This window comes from Vicugna pacos, chromosome 1 (assembly GCF_048564905.1).
Source record: "Vicugna pacos chromosome 1, VicPac4, whole genome shotgun sequence".
Lineage (NCBI taxonomy): Eukaryota > Metazoa > Chordata > Mammalia > Artiodactyla > Camelidae > Vicugna > Vicugna pacos.
In genome coordinates, this window is record NC_132987.1 from 104,039,701 (window position 1) to 104,057,073 (window position 17,373).

Here is a 17,373-nt window from a genome sequence, read left to right on the forward strand (position 1 = left end):
AACATATACTTCCACTCTGCAGCATTTAACAACAAATATACTGCTCTAAATTAGTCACTCTTATAATCTGTTTTTACTGACTGTTCTATAGGAAGTTGATGATACTGTTCCACAAAATGACATATCTTTCACACCATATCCCCTGGTTTCACTTGTTTCTTGGTTTTACCTTTCCCCAGTATTGGCTACCTACTTAGTGAGCAGAGGTCCTGAGTTCCTTTCTGTTCTCCTGACATAATGTTTCCCTTTGTGGCTGCCTTTGAAACAAGTGGCTGAAACTTAGACCAAGTGAAATCTGAGCTTGGCCCAGCATCAAAGTCCAACTCAATATTTTCTTTCATTTTATCTGTTATAGATAGTAATAACATTTGGCATGCTTCTTACTATTTTGCATTTTCTTAGGTATCCAGTGATTGTACGTTTGGCATGCTTCTTACTATTTTGCATTTTCTTAGGTATCCAGTGAGTGAAGTCCTCAGAATTAGTGTCTGCCACCATTCTAAATACCATTGACAACTTTTGCCTTTAGTAAATGATCTCAGTGCAGCAGAAGTTTCATGCCATGGGTGACTCAGTAGTCATCCAGGGATAAACGATCCCTAATCTACCCTGTCATCCTTTCTCTTCACAAACCATATGTTTCTGTGAGCCAGAGCTGTTTTAGCAAATTCCATTTTTTCTAATACCAAATGAGAGTTTTTCTTTTTCTTCCTGACAACAAATGCATGGTATCTTTCCCAGCATCACCTCTTTAATTTTCCGGACATGGACTATGTGTCCAACAATTCAATTCAATTCTGGCACTGTCTATCTGGAGTTAGCATCAGATCTCACAAGTTAAGGAGCTCAGTCCCACAAGACTACTCCAGTTCTAGGTACAGGTCACAAGTCCCGGACATCCATACTTCTACCCACCAACTATAAATCAGATTCAACCTCCTCGGGTTCACAGAACTCAGAAACACACTTTGCTTATGTTTTTCAGTTTGTTATTAAGGATACAACTCAGAAATCACCAGAGAAAGCTATGCAGAAGGCAAAGTATGGGGCAGAGGGATGGATCATAGAGCTTCCATGCCCTCTCCAGGTGTACCATCCTCTCAGTCCTTCCCTGTATTCATGAACCTGAAAGCTTTCAAACCCTATCATTTAGGTATTTTTATGGAATTTCATTGGCTATTAGTGATTAACTCAAACTCTAGCTTCTCCTCCCTCTCCAAAAATTGAGTATGGGGTTGAACATTCCAAGCTCCCAATCAAGGCATTGTCTTACTGGCAATCAGCCCCATCCTGAAGCTATCATTGAGGGAGGCCTACTCACCAAGAGTTGGCTCATTAGAATAAAAGGCTCCTATCTTCCTTATGATGCAGGAAATTCCAAGGTTTTTAGGAGCTTTGTTTTTGGAAATAAGAAAGAATACAAAGACCAAATATCTTTCTATGATGAGACAACTGCATACCGACCCATCAAATTAGCCTATCACAAGGCCAATGAGTGTGCTTGCCCTCCACATATATACACACACACATGAACACACATGCACAAAGTGTACTGTTATAGCTCCTGACCAGGTATGCACGATTGCTTACTTCCCCTCTGCTTTGTCTTGATCAGACTTTATTCGGGCTTCTCTTTTCCCCACCGCCGCCTGAACTTTGACTTGTCCCCATCCCTGGGGCAAAGACGAAGATGCAGCATATGCCCTCCTCAACAGCTTACCCCCCAAAGTAAACAGGCCCAGCAGACACATTTCCTGTCAGATTGCACCTGTTATGCTTTTTGGACACTCCTCCTTTTTTGTCCAACTTCTCTTTAAAAGTTTCTGCTAAGCTATACTTACCTTTCTATAAAAGAAAAGCCTGTTTCTGTTTGATTTTGAGATACTTGCAGATTTCTGAGCTCCAAGATTTCTCCCTATTATATTAGTCTTTTGGAAGAAAGTCTCTCCTTGTCTAAGCATGGATTTATTTTTATTTGAAGCAAAGTATTAATAAATGCTACAGTTGCATCAGATGTTATGATCAGCATCAAGTCTACACACACAAAATAAATAGAACAATTAAGTAGTTCTATCATATACCTGGGCAGTAAAAAATAGGCAATCTGAATAATTTTATGAATTTATAAAAAGTGCTTTTATTTTAAGGTTGCTTTTCATAAACTGAGTTCCAAAGTGAAAGAAAGGTAAGAATACATCATTTAAAAGTTAACATTTGGTTGCATGCTAAAGAAAATTTTCTTAAAATTCAGTTACTTCATTTTTGTGAGTTCTCACTTAAGTAGAAGTACATTATCTTTATTTCATTTACATCTCATTTGTTTAAATCTAACCAGACATCATAAAGCTCAATCTTTAAAAAACAAACAAAACTCAGCTACTTTTTTATTAGAGAATAAAAATAGGAATGTGTCACACATTGGTCTGTTATCTTCAGTCAGGAGCTATGCTAGTCTTCACTAATCTATTCATTCAGTTTTACTGTATGTGCTACCAAAGCAAGCACCTAATTTTTTTTAATAGGAGGCTATCTGGAATCAATATACCCCATTGTTCAAGGGCTTTGTGAGAGGGCTGTAGACCAAGGAGGGCCAGTGATTCTCTTAAAAATAATAATTCTAGACATTATACCCGTGTAGCCATTAGATTATAAAAAACATTACTTATTTCATAAAAGATGAGATTTTTACCACTGAAGGTTTGTGTGATAAAGTATAATAGTAGAAAAACTAGAATCCTCGTTGCTAGTGAACAATTGATTATAAAAATAACATTCATTCATGTGTCTTTGATTCCCTTGCATAACTAAATAGGAAGCATAAACAATGAACAGAAAAAAATAGTTTTATAACCTTTACAAATTATCAGTTAATAAATTCAAGCATAAAACAAATATACCAAAAATCAACCTAATTGAATAAATATTTCTCATATGACAAGGCCAGGAATTTTCTCTCTCTTTCTAAGTGGCCTTTATGTCATGTGGAACTCTTCCAGCTCATTTACATTCATGACTTCACCACTGCTAATAATTCACATATTATTGCTAAATCAAATATTTATTATATTTTAAAATTATGATATGAAATAAGTTGAAGGAATAATATTTGTCTTTTGCTTTTTAAATTTTTGAAACAATACTAGACATATGAAAAACCACTGAAGCTTCTTAAGTGAAAGTTATATTTGAAGTTAAACTATTCAAAAATTTGTTAGTGAGTCTGTGAATCATTTATAAAAATCATACACCTTGGTTTGACCTTCATACTAAGTGTCTAACTTAGTTTAACAATAGGAGCAGCTCTTCTGAATGTGAAATTGTGCTATTATAAACCATCTGTATTTCTATAAATTGTAAAATATGTAAGGATATATGCACTACTGTGATCATTGCAGTGTTATCTACAATAGCCAAGATATGAAAGCAACCTAAGTGTCTGTTGATAAGCTTTTATGTATTTCTAGTTGTGATGAACATTTGTTCCTTGTACAGTTAGAAAAAAATAAATATCATTAAAAATGAAAAAAAATAAGTTGGATGACTGTGAAAAACCCCAAGAAAGACCCCTGGTGAATGGGGCAGGGAGTCTTTCAACATCATTGCACATTCTCTGGCTGTGAAAGATACTGACTATTCTTAAGAGCCAGAGGAGGTGACGTTAATAATTCTATTAATTACACCCACCAATACAATTTATAAGCACCTTCTACATACCAGATGAATACTCATGTTGATTCAGTTTCACTAAATGAACCTGAAAATTAGGTGATATTATTATTGTTGTTGTTGTTGTTATTATTATTACCATCATCATTATACTGAGTGTTATAGATGAGAGGAATAGAAATGGACTCAAACTGATGTTTTCACATATTTAATTTTCTTTGGAGAAGAAGTACAATATAGTCAAGTAGTAATGGAAAAAGTAAGGCAAAATCTTTCAAACAAACAAGGATGGGGTCAAACTCTGTAGCTATATGGATTTCAGTAATCATTCCAAAATATTTATGTGAGAGAAAATGGAAACTAAAATGTGCTAAATTAACTAAATGTTTTCAGATTTGGTGGTCTGTCTCTAAAACTTAGTCTGAAGTAGTATTTACATAACATCTTCAAAACTTGAAAAAATATATGTAATGAAAAGTGAAGGAATTGGCTTGTAGATGTAGGCATTTTACACCGTCACTTTTAGACTAAACTTAATGGTGCTTATTTTGTTCAGTTAATTCGCTGAGAGTTATGTAGATCAATCAGTTATCCCCAGTTACTTCAAGGAATCTTACAGAAGGAAGAGGTACTACCTACCCTTCACTTTGCAGAGAAAACTGGCTCTCTGATAAGGAGATCAATAAAAGTGTATAATAAGAGGTGAAAACAAGCTTTTTCCTTTTACCTAAGACTCAACAGTACTCTCTCATATTGCCATACTGTCAGGATTAGCAGTGAACTTGGCTTAACTAGAAATTTTTCCAAGTATAAGTTAGATTCTTGGTACTCAAAAATAGTCCACCAACAAGAATGTTAGCAACAGCTGGAACATTATTAAACATTCAAGATTTCATATTAAACAGCTCCTCCCTGAAATTACAGAATTGAAATCCCCATTTTAAGAAAATCTCCATGTCATTTGTATACACATCAAAGTTTGAGAAGCACCAGGTTATGTGACCCTCATGAGGGATGCTTTAAGAGAAATCCTCTTATCAACTAGATAATTGAAAAGGATGCTCTTGAAAGCCTTTCTCAATCCTGAGAGTCAACAAGATTCTCTGAGAAGATGAAAAAAACAAAGCTTAGCATTCCACCTGTCTTATTTTACGGAAAAAAATTATTTAACTCCCTTTTTTTAATTGGTATGTTGTCTAAGAAACTCACATTAAAAAGTATAAAAGGAATTTTTCATTTTCTGTCATTTCCAAAGTATAGATCAAATCTTGGGTCCAGGCAACAAAAAAATTGAAATAACAGACAATCAATGTAGCCAGATACACTTTGTCTTTAATATCAAAAATATAAATCAACCCATTTCTCTAACATGCAAGGAATTTCAAAATCCAATGAATTTTTCTCAACATTGGCTCACAGCAAACACTCTCATGCCTCTTTTTGTTTCTCCATTCCCAATGCTATTATCCTGCCTGAAACCATAATCATTTATCATCTGTATTTCCACAATACTTCCCAACTAGTTTCTGAATTTTCACATTTGTTCCCTTAGATCCATTGTCTATGTTGTAGCCATGGTAACATTTCTGAAGTAGCGAACAGATTGTTAGCCCTTTGCTTAAACCCTTTCCAGTGTTTTTGTTTTTAGGAAAAAGTTCAAACTTTTTAACAGCCTGCAGTGAGTATCCCTAGTGATCATATCCTTGCTCAACTTTTGCCTCCTTTCTGCATCCACCTCCTCGTACTCCACACACCACACTCAAGGTGTATTGAATTCCTGTCACTTCTACAAATGTCTCCTCAGCTTTTGGTTTTGGGTGTTTAACACTTTCCTTTCCTTAATCTGTGAACACATAGTTTCCTTTCTTCTCATTCTAAGTGCCACTTCAGCTGGGAAGCCAGCCCATCTTAATCTCCCCAAAATACCTCTTCTATGGATTCCCATAGCACCCTGTACTTCTCTACCTTTGCACATGTTATATTATAGTAAATCATTCAATTACTTATAGTGGTTTTTAAAGTGTCATTTTAAACTTCTTACAGCAAATTACCTCTAAGAAATACAACTTGCTTTTTTTTTTGCAAAAAATATTTTGATATATGCGATTATAACATAAAAAATAAAAATCAGCTAAACTACACTGATAATAAAAGAATAGGAATTTGGAGGCTTGATTAAACACCAAAAAAGAGGAAAATATAAAAGTGAAAATAGCCTAAGAATCATTGTCTGGAGCTAGACTTCATGTGGAAATTTGATTTAGAAAAAGATTTGATTTTCAGGGTGATCCAAATAATTGATAAGGGACAGTTCTTAAGAAAGAACCAAAGTTCTTGCTAAGTAATAATAATAAAAAAAATTAAAGTATTCACTTGTAAGTTATGTGGTGCAAAAGACTTCTGTCCTTTTCAAACTTCTAATACATGCTCTGTCCACTGATGAGAACTGTATTTTACAACTGGATTGGCAAACTAAGAGGAAACAGTTATAAAAGTGAGATGTGTATCTCAGCAACTTGGAAACAGAAGTGGGAACAAGAATTTAAGGAAGAAGCAACTCATACAGTACTTGGGAAAAAGAATGGAATATTCTATAAGACATATCTTAGGAAGCTCAAAATAATTTGATTAAATCTCAAGAGACAGGGCAACTCAGCTGATAATATAATTCAGTCATAGCTATATTCCCTAACAGGTTTGTTTTTGGCTGTAATTTTAGTCGACACTTAGTACCCTTTTGGGGATTCTGAAAGCTGTACAACAAATATTATAAAAGAAATAAATGAATGGATTTCACATTTAAGGAGAATTTGATTTTAAGAGAGTGTTTTATCCCCAAACCGTATCATTCCTAAGATTGGTGGCATCAAAAATTTCCTTCCAGCTAAAAAAAAAAAAAAAAAAAACCCTAAAAATTTTGCTTATGAAAAATAAAGGTGTTTGTTGTATTTAGAAAAAAAAGTGTCTAAGTTGTTATTAATGGGCTTTGTGCTTGTAGTTCTGATAGTGTATGTGTCAGACTAACCTGAAAGGTAGAAATGACCACTAGAATTTAAGCTCCCAGAGGGAAAGGATTTTCTGGCTTTTCACTGCTATATCCTCTGCACCTAGAAGAATGGTAAGTGAAGTAGAGTGATTTAATGTAAAAAGTATTAAATAAATGAGTGAAAGAATTGATGTTCCTAACCCAACCAATTGTAGATTCTTCATTAGGTGATCACTAGGAGGAGAGTGAAAATTTTTTGAGAAAACTCCATAAAAGAACTGGGAAGTTTTCTGATAGAAGGAAAATGATAACAATACAGAAATACAGTGAAGAATATTGCTCACTTTCCCTTTCTTTACATATAGACTGTTTCATAGCAGCTAACTTTGAGGTGTTTGAGAAAGTGTAAGACACAGAGGAGATACTTAGAATGTGAGTCCTGGCACCATTAGGGTAAAATTTTGACTTAGGAACCAAATACATTCTGCAAGCCTGGATTTTTTGGGATGATGCCTTGGCTTGGGGACCAAGAGCAGTTTAAAAAGTCCATCAAATGTATGTAATGTTAATGTACATTTACAAGGTTATGATTTTCTGGATTTCTCAATATCTATGTGTAATACATAAAATTGATTGGGTTTTGATGTATTTAATTTTAATTAATGAAAGAGTTAAGGAGGAGAGTGCCAACTATCTATACGTCGACAGGTGGAAGCTAGACCATTGTGGCCCAGAGCAAAATGTAAGTTCAGGCTTCTTGTTCAGAATAGGAATTTCAAGGCTTCAGTAGCAGAGTAGTAAACCAAGAATAGGGCCCTTCTATGTGTAAGCCAGTGACACTGGTCCTGATTGGGAGTAATGGGATATTTGGAAATGGTGATCTATGCTTTTGTGAGTAAATACCTTTGACACAAAAGCTGTTTACATAAGAGCCTAGTTGAATAATAGTTTAATGTTATAATATTTTGTCTTTGCATTGACTTCCTTTAATGCTGAATTCAACTGCATTTTTCTCTTTGGAAATGGGAAAATTAGAGACATAGTTAGACTCTGTTGGATAATTTATCCTTTGATTGAAGATTCCTTGATGACCAAAACAATGAAGCAAAGATAATTAACATGTACTAACCAATGCTGCAGCTACATAGGCATATTAATCCTAAAGTAAAATCTTTATTATCATCATAAATTCATGTGTAATTAATGAAATAATTAATAAAATGAAGTAACTTATCAAAAGATCCCATAATCATTAGGTGACTAAGAATCAAGATAGATTTATTTAATATGAGGAAGGAGAACCTTCTCTAATTTTTTTAATAACAGATTATTCTAGCCTTCTCTTTCTTTCCCCCTATTATCCTCCAAGGAAAGGGAAGTTTTTACTATGATTGATTACAATGCATGGAATTAACTGTATATTAAAAAACTAAAAAACAAAAACAAAAAAACTCAAACCCATATGACTCTCTCTCTCAATACTCTCTGAATTCAGACTCTATGATGTAGATTCACGCTGGAAGACCCCACTTAATGCTTAAACCTAAATCTCGTTGCACTGAGGTCTACATTGGTGTAACTGGTGTAATATAAATTGGTATTTGTTATTGTATCTTGTGACCTCAGCTGGGAGAATGGAGTGATTGGCAGGGTAGTGTTATGTCCTTTTTACTCTTTAGTCATAGCATTAAACCTCATTCTTCACTTCCAACACCTTAGAGGTACAGTAGCCAAATAACTTCTGAAATTGACATGATTTGACCTCAAGTCAGGATCTGAAACTTAACAGTGATATCTGGCAGGTGACTTAACCCCTCTGTGATTTATAAAGTAGGTGATACCAATTTCACAATTTTGTTCTCTGAATTAAATGAGGTAATGAATGTGTAGTGCCTGACTGTGAAGTGCACTCTACTCGACACAAACAATAACAGTAATAATAATTAGGAAATGTTCTTTATTAGGGTTCTCCAGAGAAACAGAACCAATAGGAGATAGTAATGTGTATATATGTTATATTACTAATAAATATCTATATTATAGGATATATAATGTCATGTTTATATATTTATTATAGGTTATATATAGTTATTTGTTTGTATATATAAATATAAATATAAATATATTTATTATAGGAATTTGTTCATGCAGTTATGGAGGCTAAGTTCCATAATCTGCTGTCTGCAAGCTGAACTAGAAAAGCTAAGGTACCATTCAGTCCACAGCCTGAGGCCTGAAAACTGAGGGACCACTGGCTTGAGTCCTGGGAATCTGAAGGCCTAAGAACCAGGGGAGCCAATATCTGAGGACAGGAAAAGACAGATGTCTCAGCTCAAGAAGAAAGAAAAATTTCTTTTCACCAGTGTTTGTTCTATTCTGACCCTTTGTGGCTTGGCTCATGCTGCCTACATTGGGTTAATCTCTTTACTTGGCTTACTGAATCAGAGGCTAATGTCTCCCAGAAACACCATCAGAGACACACCCTGACATATTTTACCACCTATTTGGGCTTCCCTTAGTCCAGCCACATTAGCACATAAAATTAACCATCACAGGTTCAAACATGTATTTTTTGGGAGGGAAAAAAGAGCTAATTAACAATATATATTTGGAAAAAAAACTAACTAGAGAAAACTATTTGAAAATTGTACAGTATAAGGTAATTCATTTTGAGAATCCTTATAAAAAGGGAGGAAAATAGGCATGCCCTGTTTCAGAGTTTGACCTGTCAATTACATTAGAAAAGGTAGGCCTTTTCAACTACAAATAGTTTCTAGAAAAATTTTATCAATCTGACATTCTTAAAAGCTAATTTGGGTCATATACAACAAAATTTGGCAACTATTCTAGTTTCATGTGTCTCTATAAAAGCTCAAAATGTGACATTAACCATCACTCGATAAGTGTGTTTTTATGGAGAGTAACATGAATAATGTATACATACTTCTTTTTAATTATCCAGGTTAGTTAAGGGCTAGAACTTTGAAGGCTTAAAGAAATTAAGTTCTTTAAGATCTTAAATGTACTGAGCAAGCATTTAGAAAATACAAAGTCACACCTAATTTATGGCTAAATTCTTTGCAAGAGCTTCATATGTCAGTATTCTGTCTTGGTGAATGAAGTGTAACTCGTGTTCTATAGAAGATGTATGTAGGTGGTATTATTGACATGTGGTTCTGAAATTTTAAGACTTTGACTTGAATTCTCCTTTAGACAGGTAGCCAGTTCATTTTTACAGGGACATAGGGCTCAGGAGTACATGGAGTTAGACAACATATATCACATTTTCCCCTCAAAAAAGAGTTTTGATTATAGTTAAGTCCATAGACATGTACAGTTTGAGATGCATAGTTCAGTCCTGTAAAACTTGTAGCAGACTATCTGGAGCTAAAAATATTTAAGCATGGGTGTTATAAATTGGCCATTATGTCCTTACAGGTGCAAGATAGTAGTAAAAATCTGCTTTCAAGTAGAAGTAATTCATGATGGATATTTCAAAATAAATTATCTTCAAAATATACTCTTAAGTACCTAAATGAGTTGTCAGTTAGGTGAGAAGACTTAAGAAAGTCTACTTACATTTGGCAAATATCGATTTTTTTTATTTTTGAATATGTGCTGCTTGACTTTTGTACGCTAAGTATTTAATTAGGGAGATTTTCCTTAAGATCTCCTTTCTTACAGAATAAAAATGTTTTTATCAGAATCATGCATATACCTTCCTACTATTGTGATAGATTTATATCTAACAATCCTTTTTAACAAACATTTTTAGTATATTCTTCAAGGGGAAAAAATCATTTTTTCTTTGGGAAATTTCTTTTCATTTTGATGTCTGGAGGGGTCTTTGATTGGCAGGTTTATTTTTGTTTTTCCCACAGTGTCATTGTCCATAATATGTGGAAAAAACTAGTCCACAGTATATGTAACTGCAGGTCGTATCCAGTGAATGCAGAGCCGAGGAAAGGAAACTCCTGGAATATGTGGGGTTTTTTTTTTTGGTTGTTATTTTTCATTCTAGAATATGATTGTCCTGAAACCCTGCTAAATTTCTGTTCTGTGCAAAGTTTAATTATAAGAATTACTAAATTTTCTTTCTGAGTCAAAATTAGGACTTTGAATCAAAGACTTCAGACTCATTTCCCATTAAGAAGATTATTGTGCACCCACTATATGGGAAGAATTGTACAAAGAAATATAAGGAAATGTAAAACATTTCTTAACCATTAAGAATTTGAAGTTAGGTATAGAAAGGAGAAAGTAAAGCCCCCAAATAAAAAGTAAATTTGAAAATGTTTGCAGTTGAAGAGAACACAAATTGCCATGGAATCACAGATATTTCTGTAAAGATGGGTTTCCTGAGCTAGTGAATTATGTGCCATTCTTTTTTCCCTCCTCAGCTTTTAAAATCGATATATGAACCGATTTTCTCCATTCTTCCTATGTCTTGCATCCTTTGAACTTTATTTCATTGTCTTACCTTCCTCATGGTTGTGGATTGTGTATTATTTAAGAGCATGAGCTCGGGAGTCAGATTGCCAGATCTCAAATCATGCCTCTGTCACTGAACAGATATTTTATTTGAGGAAAGTTGTTTAAATTCTCTGTATTTGGGCTTCCTCAGTACTGAAATATAGCTAAAAAAGAATACCTACTTAAAAAGTTAAGTCTACAGAAAGTGCATCCCGGAAGCATCCACCAAAATAACTCATATATATAGTAAGATTTCTATTATTGCTGCAGTTTTTATTTTTTTCTATCATACTCTCAGATCCTACCACTATTTACCCTTTATTCATCAACTGGACTTGTTTTGATAAAATATAAATGTGTTCCTTCTATTTATCTACTTAACAGCTCTACAAGAACTCTAATTTGCTTTCAAGATGAGATCCAAATGTATTTTGAGAGCATCCTGAGGACCTTTCTTATATATATAGTTTCATTTCTAGCCACCAATGTACCATCTTCCAGTCATTACCTTTTCCTCTCTACTTTTCAAATCCACTCCTGGCACTCACTCCAGATTATGTGCAGAATGAATTTACTTAACATTCAATTCTTTAAAATAGCAATGCTATACCTCTCTTCTGAGTCTCACACTTGCTGAATTCACATCGCTGCCTCCATTCTCTCTCCACTCAACTCTCTCCCTTCGCCTGGCAAACTCAGTGTTAGCTCCTCCAGTAATCTCTGTCCCAGTTGAACCCCTCAACTGCACTGTTTCCTTCGCTGTGTGTGCTTCCTGTGTGAAGCCTGGACTACCCCAAACCATAGCATAAAACCACAGTATATTAGTATTTCCAGTTTCCTTGTCTGATGCCTCAGTTCATCATGTGTTCTTAAAAGTCAGAGCTAGAGTCATTTTATTATTATATATTAAGCCTAATATATATAGTAAATCCTTAAAGTTAATTTAGTTTATATTTAATGGAGTGAGGTGGTATTTTCCTTGAGTCCTGAACAGAGTGCTCCTAGTGAAAACACAGAACAACACAAAACTCAGAAGAGTCAATCAGTCAGAAGTTTAAAGCTATGAAGATACATGGGTCACCAAAAAAAAAAAAAAAAAAAAAAGAGTCACATTTTCAGAAACCACAATATATAGGCACACATTATTATTCTTTTATGTCCTCATTTTTGCAAAATCAAGCCCTGCAATTGAATTTTGGAAAGATACGTATTAAAATTATATGATTGTATGGAGGGGAAACATGGCATATTGAGAAAATTAAGTCTGCGCTGCAGATGTGGTGTACATAATTGGAGTTCTTGACATACAGTGGATGGCCTGGGTAACCTTGAGCTTCGTGGTTTATATGATTATTGATTTCCTCAGTTACACTTTGAGGAAGGTGTCATTTTAAACCTTCAGCTCTCATACTCCCCAAATTACTGTGTGTTATGGGCTGAATTACTCTCCCCAAAATTCATATGTTGAATCTCTAATCTTCTGTAGTTTAGAGTATGACTGTATTTGGAGATACGGTCTTTAAAGAGGAGATTAAGTTAGAATGAGGCCTTTAGGGTGAACCCTAATCCAATTTAACTAGTGTCCTTCTAAGAAAAGGAAACTTGGTCACACAAAGGGATAGCAGAGACATGTGCACACAGAGGGAAAAACATGTAAAGACACAGCAAGGAGGTGGCAACCTGCAAGTCAAGAAGAGAGGCCTCAGAGAAAACCAAATTTTCTGACACCTCTGTTTTGGACTTGTAGTCTGAAGAACTGTGAGAAAAATAAATTTTGATTGTTTAAGGAACCTAGTCTGTGGTATTTTGTTTTCTCAGCCCTAGTAAACAAATACGCTGGATAACGTAATTGATGTCAAGAGTCATCGTGGGCAGAATAAGGGGCCCCCAGCCAATAGATGTCCACACTCTACCCCTGGGCCCTATGCATATGTTACCTTACATGGTAGGAGACTCTGTAGGTATAATTAAGGGGAGAGACCCAGTTGTCCCAATCTAACTACAGGAGCATTTAAAATTAGAGAACTTGTTCTGTCTTTGTCAGAGAGATGAGAGGGAAGAAAGGGGGATTTGATTCATGGAAGGACTCAGCCTATTGTTACTGGCTCTGAAGATGAAAGAAAGGAGCCATGAGCCAAAGAATGAAGGCAGTGTCTAGAGACTGAGAGCAGACATCAGCTGACAGCCAGCAAGGAAAAGCTGATGTCAGGGAGGAAGAAAACTTTTCTCTACCCTTCTTGGTTCTTCTGGCTGCTCTGAGAATTTTATTGACATGAGACAGATGGATAGGAGAAAACCAAATTTAATTTCTTCCTTACAAGAATCCCACATAAAAGGGTCAGAGACCCTTCTCCCCCACGCATGAGAGGTTCCAAGACAGAAAGGTAAAATCAGTGTCTGTGCCATCCAGAGATAAGGAATGGGATAGCGGTCTGGGTCTTCCAAGGACAGGAAGGTCATTCACGGGACAAGGAGAAGAACAGATGTCTGGTTATTAGGTGTCTGCACTGCCACATGTATGAGGCCACCTAGATAAAATGTATCTCTGAGAATAACTCTTTTTCTGGGAAAAAGTCCCAATTTAAAGTTTTTCTAGTTGATTAAGGGAGGAACAGGAGTTTCTCTTCAGCTGCACATTCTCTATTGCCTTTGCTTCAAAATAACTCACACACCAAAGTGGCACATCTTGGAGAAGCCTGTTCTGAACCCCTTCAGTGATCTCAGACCTCCCACCGCAAGACACTGAATTTTGTCAACCATCCAAACAAGGAGAAAATGAACTCTCCCCTAGAGCCTCCAGAAAGGAACTCATCCCTGACCACCTCTTAATTTGAGTCCATTGAGACCTGTGTCAGACCTCTGACCTGCAGAACTGTAGGACAGTAAATACACTTTGCCTTAAGCTATTTATGGTAAATTTGTTACAGAAGCAAGAGAAAACTAATAAAATGTTCCATTTCATCCAAAATCTTCAGAACAGGCTTCAATGTGTTTATTGCATGGACATTTCCTGACAGCTATGGACTTCCTTTAGTTTTTCCTTTTTCAAATATCAGCCTGAACTGGCATCTTTTACAAACCACTCCATGCACTTGTCACACAGTCTTTCATCCATGAATAGGCTATAATTCACCATTATCTTGTTGACAAGGCTATGATTCGTTTCACACATCATTGTTCATTAAAATAATATGTACTTGTGCCTTGGTTCCATCCCACTTCAGAGTCCACTAACAGATTAATGGTCAATTAATTTCAGTGGATGAAGAACAGTTGAAAACTATACATGTTTTTTTACCTTTGTAATTCTTTTATTTTATGAAGTTTAGCACCTATAAAGTAATTTCAATACACTGTCTTAAAGCTCTATTTTCTAATATTTACTTACAACAGCATTTGGACATATGTGAAAACAGAAAGGCATTTAATTATTTTTAAAGATGAAAGTTGTCTTTTAATTTACGTATTTCAAAACTGTAATCACTTCATTCTTTTTACTTTAGTATTTCATTTTAAATGCAAAGTATGTATATTACATGTTGACCTAATTTCTCCCTATTTTCAATAATTTTCCAAATACATTTTCTGTGTTTAAGAGGAAGAATTTCCTGAAGGTCATATAAAAAACATTGGCATTATTTATGAAATCACTGTGCTGTATATCTACCATTTTCCAGAAATATTGATCATAATTTTACTTGATAAACGAAGAGACCGTTTTATATGATTTTGATCATAGTTTGCTGACACTCTTTCTGTTTAAGTTAAAGCAGAACAAGAGCAGTATTGATCCATAGAGGTGGAGCCATGAGGCACACAGCACAGGATCCAATGCTGTAAAATTTTGAACTTGAAATGCAACCTCAGTAGTGCTGTTTAACAGAGTTCTCCAGGGGAATTTTAGCTACCTCAACAGCTGGTGGGTGACAAATAGAGCTAAAAATAGACCAAAACGATTTCCTGGTTTCTGAGAGGTCAATTACATTGTCTAAACTAGAGAATTCAACAAGAAGAAATTATTCTCAATGTATGTTTCACAACTATGCAGGAACTGCTTGAAAGTGGGAGAGAATCAAACAAATGAGATCATAGGTACAAAAGATTTTAAATTCCATGGGTTTATGAAGCCCAAGTATAAAGCCGTGTATTACAATTCAAGGAAATGCCTTTGGGGGAATTAAAAAAAAAAAAAGATAGGCAAAGGAGGCTGGGAGGAGGTATTCACTATAGTTTGAATAAAAGGTGAGATATCATAGAATATCAGCATATCAAAAGAGTTGGAAAAATTTTATTTGAAAGTAAAAACACAAAGTGTAAAACCATATTTGAAATGAACAGCAGAAATTTGCAACTAAAAGGAAAAGTGCCTCAGAATGAAGTACTAAATCTTAGCAGGTGTCCAACTGTCCTCAGGAAGTTTCAGTTTATGAAGTAGACACAAGTTTTTGGAAGAAAAATTTTTTACTTGAAATTACTTCCTGTTCCTCATCCCTTAAAATATAAAATGTCTACTAAAAAGCAGCTTTTTACTTTGTAGCATATAATCTTGGTTTTTTTTTTTCCCCTCTCTCTCTCTCTCTTTTTTTTTTAGGGTAAAAATAATGTTAATGAATTGGTCAACTGGACCTGTGCCAGCACCCTAGCCTGGGCTGAAACTCCCTGTCCTGACCAGGGAGGTTCTGTTTCTGATCAGCTTTGCACAGCCAGTAACAAAAACAAATGCTGAGACTAGAACAGTGCAGGCTTTATACAATGGCCAAAGAATGGAGAAGGGGGAACCTAGTTTGCAAATCAATTTCTCAACCCAATTTGGGTGGAGGCACTAAATATATGGGGAGGTGAAAGTAAAAAGGAGGGAATTGGAAAGACTGAGAGGAATATTCATGAGTTATCCAAGAACAGGGGTGTGGTTTAGACCCAGAGCTAATGTAACTCTCCTTTTCAGCTCTTGTATGGGCTTTTCTGGTTGTTGTCACGGGAATCATCAACTGTCATGACACTGGTGGTTGTGTCATTTAGCATGCTAATGCATTACAGTGAGTTAATAAAGAAGCTCAAGGTCACAGACCACTGGAAGGCAAATCCTCTGCCATCTTTGGCCTAGTTGGTTATAAGCAGTTCTTGATTCTTATTTATTTATTTATTTTCTCTTTGTAGCTTCCTCCTGAAACTTAGATAAGAGCAACTGGTTTCTATTCAGGTGAGGGGCAGGGATATGATCCTGAGGGCAATAGCCTCAGTAAAAATAGTATTGATCTTTAGAGATCTCAGTAGCTTTTTAGCTTTAAAATATTTCCTCGAAGTCTGTAAATATGAAAGATACAATGTGTTTATGGACATATGCAGGTCATGTCATATTAAATCAGTGTCAAAAGTTCAAAATTAACAGAAAACCAATGAATCACTTTAGTAGTAATTAGTAAAAGTTTATCATGAATACACCAAGAAGAAAATTTGCACACTGTAAGCACTCAGATTAAAACTCAGGGTTATAGTGTTATATAGAAACTAACATAGTGGGAAGGCAATAACTAAGTTTATTCTATTCAGTGACTGGTTGTATTATTAGAATTTTCTTAAATAATAAAGAATTGGTTAGTGGTTACCACATAGCAGTTTAAAAAAGAGTTTAAGTTTTGCTTATGATTTCCAGAGGCATAAGCAAGAAATGCACTAGGTCAAATTAGTCTTGCAAAATAAGCTAAATTAAACTTTGCTTATATGACTAATTTGATTTTGTCTGCTTAGAGAATTTTCAAGGCTGGTCTCTGTGTTTTTATTTTAACATCAACAATAGACATATATGTACGTTGATATGTATGTGTGTATGTATATTATTGTAAAACAAACAATGTTGCTCACCAACTAATTCTACAAGGATGAAGACATTAGCGACTATAGTTGCTGACTGAGAGGAAATTGGTATGAGTCTGTGTTTTGGAAAAACAGACCCATCATATAGTTAGATGTATATTTCAGGAAGAATTTTAATGAACCCAGATTCTTGCATTTTCCCATATACATGGAAAAGTGCTAAAATCATTAACTGAGATATTCGTTCCTTGTGACTGGTGGTAACCTTTTACAAAGATGTATACTTGATTGTGGGTACTCCCTAACCATAATCATACATATATCAGATATATATTCTGACTTCTCCCCTACTCCTCAAAGCAGTTCTGTCAGAGCTACTGAGAGGCTGTTTTCTGGACTATAGTCCTCAGTAGGACATTGAATAAAACTTAGAC

The 17,373-nt window shown here is 35.0% G+C and overlaps 1 non-coding gene across 1 annotated transcript; it reads right to left on the reverse strand.

The window, feature by feature from the left end:
- Nucleotides 1-2,395: 2,395 nt before the first annotated feature.
- LOC116279131 (U6 spliceosomal RNA) lies at nucleotides 2,396-2,505 on the reverse strand. Its single transcript, XR_004188485.1, has one exon. It is a non-coding gene; the product is annotated as a U6 spliceosomal RNA (small nuclear RNA).
- Between the last annotated feature and the right edge of the window lie 14,868 nt (nucleotides 2,506-17,373).